This window comes from Muntiacus reevesi, chromosome 6 (assembly GCF_963930625.1).
Source record: "Muntiacus reevesi chromosome 6, mMunRee1.1, whole genome shotgun sequence".
Classification (NCBI taxonomy): domain Eukaryota; kingdom Metazoa; phylum Chordata; class Mammalia; order Artiodactyla; family Cervidae; genus Muntiacus; species Muntiacus reevesi.
Genome location: NC_089254.1, coordinates 20,010,054 through 20,014,869, shown reverse-complemented (window position 1 = coordinate 20,014,869; position 4,816 = coordinate 20,010,054). Strand labels below are relative to the sequence as shown.

The 4,816-nt window shown below is 38.2% G+C and overlaps 1 pseudogene; it reads left to right on the top strand.

Moving 5' to 3' along the window:
* The first annotated feature begins 1,380 nt into the window (after window positions 1–1,380).
* LOC136170983 (large ribosomal subunit protein uL24-like) lies at window positions 1,381–1,814 on the top strand (annotated as a pseudogene).
* Window positions 1,815–4,816: the final 3,002 nt, after the last annotated feature.

Sequence of the window (4,816 nt, the reverse complement as noted above, 5' to 3'; positions counted from 1 at the left end):
AACCCAACTGAATGTAGAGTTCCAAAGAATAGCAAGGAAACATATGAAGGCCTTCTTAAATGAACAATGCATAAGAAATGGAGGACAAACAATAGAATGGGAAAAAAAACAGAGACCTTTTCAAGAAAACTGGAGATATAAAGGGAGCACTTCATGCAAGGATGGACACAATAAAAATAGAAATAGTAAGGACTTAACAGAGCAGAAGATACTAAGAAGAGGGAAAGAATACACAGAAGAACTGTACAAAAAAATGTCTTAATGACCCAGATAACCATGATGGTGTGACCACTCACCTAGAGCCAGATCTCTTGGAGTGTGAAGTCAAGTGGGCCATAGAAAGCAATGCTATGAAGAAAGCTAGTGGAGGTGATAGAAATCCAGCTGAGCTATTTCAAATCCTAAAAGATGATGCCATTAAAGTGCTGCACTCAGTAAGTCAGCAAATTTGGAAAACTCACCAGTGGCCATAGGGCTGGAAAACTCAGATTTCATTCCAACCCCAAAGAATGGCAGTGCCAAAGAATATTCAAATTACAGGACAATTGTGCTCATTTCCCATGCTAGTAAGGTTATGCTCAAAATCCTTCAAGCAAGGCTTCGGCAGTACATGAATCAAGAACTTCCAGACGTTCAAGCAGGGTTTCAAAAAAGCAGAGGAACCAAAGATCAAATTGCCAACGTTTGTTGGATCAAAGAAAGCAAGAGAATTTCAGAAAAATGTCTACTTCTGCTTCATTGACTATGAGAAAGCCTTTGACTGTGTGGATTGCAACAAACTCGGGAAAATTCTTAAAGAGATGGGAATACCACCTTACTTGCCTCCTGAGAAACCTTTGTGCAGGTCAAGAAGCAACAGTTAAGACCTTACATGAAACAACTTACTGATTCAAATTTGGGAAAGGAGTATGACAAGGCTGTATATTGTCACCCTGTTTATTCAACTTATATGCAGAGTACATCACAAAATGTCAGGATGGGTGTGTCACAAGCTGGAATCAAGATTGCTGGGATAAATATCAGTAACTTCAGACATGCAGATGATGCTACGCTAAAACAAAGAGGAGCTAAAGAGTATGTTAATGAGGGTGAAAAAGCTGGCTTAAAAATCAACATTCAAAATACAAAGATCATGGCACCAGGTCCCATCACTTCAAGGCAAATAGGAGGGGAAAAATTAGAAGCAGTGACAGATTTTCGTTTCTTGGGGTCCAAAACACTGCATATGATGACTGCAACCATGAAGTTAAATGACATTTGCTTCTGGAAGGAAAGTTTTGACAAAACTAGACAGCATATAAAAAAAAAACAAAAGCAGAACCAGAAGCAGCTGTAGATCTCTTCCCTTCTGTGGCCATAGCTGAAGCGCTGGCGGCCAAAATGAAGTTCAATCCCTCTGTGACTTCTGACCGAAGCAAGAATCGAAAAAGGCATTTCAATGTGCCTTCCCACATTTGCAGGAAAAGTATGTCTTCTGCTCTTTCTAAAGGGCTAAGACAAGTACGACGTTAGATCCATACCCATCCGAAAGATGATGAAGTTCAGGTTGTACGAGGGCACCACAAAGGGCAGCAAATTGGCAAAGTGGTCCAGGTTTACGGGAAGAAATACGGCATCTACATTGAACGAGCGCAGCGGGAGAAGGCTGATGGCACAGCTGTCCATGTGGGCATTCACCCCAGCAAGGTGGTTATCACCAGACTAACACTGACAAAGACCACAAAAAGATCCTTGAACGTAAAGCCAAATCTCACCAAGTAGGAAAGAAAAAGGGCAAATATAAGGAAGAAACAATTGAGAAGATGCAGGAATAAAGTCATTTTGTCTACAGCATTCATTAAAAACTGTTGAAAAAAAATATATATATATAAAAATTAAAAGAAATAGAAATAAAAAAACAAAAGCATCACTTTGTTGACCAACGTTGGTATAGTCAAAGCTATATTTTTCCAGTAGTCATGTGTGGATGTGAGTGTTAGACAATAAAGAAGTCTGAGCACTGAAGAACTCATGCTTTCAAATTGTGGTGCTAGAGAATTCTCTTGAGTGTCCCTAGAACAGCAAGAAGATCAAACCAGTCAATCCTAAAAGAAATCAATCCTGAATATACACTGGAAGGACTGATGCTGAAGCTGAAGCTCCAATACTTTGGCCACCTAATCTGAAGAACTGACTCATTGGAAAAGACCTGGATGCTGGAAAGATTGAAGCTAAACGAGAAATGGGCGACAGAGAATAAGATGATTAGATAGCATCACTGACTCAATGGACATGAACTTAAGCAAACTCTGGGAGGAAGTGAATGAAAGGAAAGCCTATCATGTTGCAGTCCATGGGATCACTAAGAGTTGGACACAGCTTAGTGACTGAACAACCACAACAAAACTACAATAAATAGCTAAGGGTTAAACACGAAAATGTAAAATATGACATTGGAAACAAAATGTAGAGGAGGAGAGTAAAAAATATAGATCTTTTACAATGTGGTTTTTTTTTTTTTTTTTTTTTTTGATTATCCTGATTTTTTATTTATTTTTTTTTTCTTTTTTTTTTTTTTTAATTTTTATTTTTCAGTGAGTTTTGTCATACATTGATATGAATCAGCCATAGAGTTACACGAATTCCCCATCCCGGTCTCCCATCCCACCTCCCTCTCCACCCGATTCCTCTGGATCCTCCCAGCCCAACAGGCCCGAGCACTTGACTCATGCCTCCCACCTGGGCTGGTGGTCTGTTTCACCACAGATAATATACATGCTGTTCTTTCGAAACATCCCACCCTCCCCTTCTCCCACAGAGTTCAAAAGTCTGTTCTGTACTTCTGCGTCTCTTCTTCTGCCCTGCATATAGGGCCATCGTTACCATCTTTCTAAATTCCATATATATGTGTTAGTATGCTATAATGTTCTTTATCTTTCTGGCTTACTTCACTCTGTATAATGGGCTCCAGTTTCATCCATCTCATTAGAACTGATTCAAATGAATTCTTTTTAACGGCTGAGTAATATTCCATGGTGTATATGTACCACAGCTTCCTTATCCATTCATCTGCTGATGGGCATCTAGGTTGCTTCCATGTCCTGGCTATTATAAACAGTGCTGCGATGAACATTGGGGTGCACGTGTCTCTTTCAGATCTGGATTCCTCAGTGTGTATGCCCAGAAGTGGTATTGCTGGGTCATATGGCAGTTCTATTTCCAGTTTTTTAAGAAATCTCCACACTGTTTTCCATAATGGCTGTACTAGTTTGCATTCCCACCAACAGTGTAAGAGGGTTCCCTTTTCTCCACACCCTCTCCAGCATTTATTGCTTGTAGACTTTTGGATAGCAGCCATCCTGACTGGCGTGTAATGGTACCTCATTGTGGTTTTGATTTGCATTTCTCTGATAATGAGTGATGTGGAGCATCTTTTCATGTGTTTGTTAGCCATCTGTGTGTCTTCTTTGGAGAAATGCCTGTTTAGTTCTTTGGCCCATTTTTTGATTGGGTCATTTATTTTTCTGGAATTGAGCTTCAGGAGTTGCTTGTATATTTTTGAGATTAATCCTTTGTCTGTTGCTTCATTTGCTATTATTTTCTCCCAATCTGAGGGCTGTCTTTTCACCTTACTTATAGTTTCCTTTGTTGTGCAAAAGCTTTTAAGTTTCATTAGGTCCCATTTGTTTAGTTTTGCTTTTATTTCCAATATTCTGGGAGGTGGGTCATAGAAGATCTTGCTGTGATTTATGTCAGAGAGTGTTTTGCCTATGTTCTCCTCTAGGAGTTTTATAGTTTCTGGTCTTACATTTAGATTTTTAATCCATTTTGAGTTTATTTTTTTGTATGGTGTTAGAAAGTGTTCTAGTTTCATTCTTTTACAAGTGGTTGACCAGTTTTCCCAGCACCACTTGTTAAAGAGATTGTCTTTTTTCCATTGTATATCCTTGCCTCCTTTGTCAAAGATAAGGTGTCCATAGGTTCGTGGATTTATCTCTGGGCTTTCTATTCTGTTCCATTGATCTATATTTCTGTCTTTGTGCCAGTACCATACTGTCTTGATGACTGTGGCTTTGTAGTAGAGTCTGAAGTCAGGCAGGTTGATTCCTCCAGTTCCATTCTTCTTTCTCAAGATTACTTTGGCTATTCGAGGTTTTTTGTATTTCCATACAAATTGTGAAATTATTTGTTCTAGTTCTGTGAAAAATACCGTTGGTAGCTTGATAGGGATTGCATTGAATCTATAGATTGCTTTGGGTAGAATAGCCATTTTGACAAAGGAATCCAGATAGGAAAAGAAGAAGTGAAACTCTCGCTGTTTGCAGATGACATGATCCTCTACATAGAAAACCCTAAAGACTCTTCCAGAAAATTACTAGAGCTAATCAATGAATATAGTAAAGTTGCAGGATATAAAATTAACACACAGAAATCCCTTGCATTCCTATATACTAACAATGAAAAAACAGAAAGAGAAATTAAGAAAACAATACCATTCACCATTGCAACAAAAAGAATAAAATACTTAGGAGTATATCTACCTAAAGAAACAAAAGACCTATACACAGAAAACTATAAAACACTGATGAAAGAAATCAAAGAGGACACAAACAGATGGAGAAACATACCGTGTTCATGGATTGGAAGAATCAATATTGTCAAAATGGCTATTCTACCCAATACAATGTGTTTTAATATAAATGACTACCAGTTTAAAACAAGTAAATATACTTTTAGGTCAATATATACAAACTCCATGGTAACCACAAATCAAAAACCGACAACAGATGCACAAAAAAGAAAGGAACACAAACATACAACCATTGAAAAAAATCTA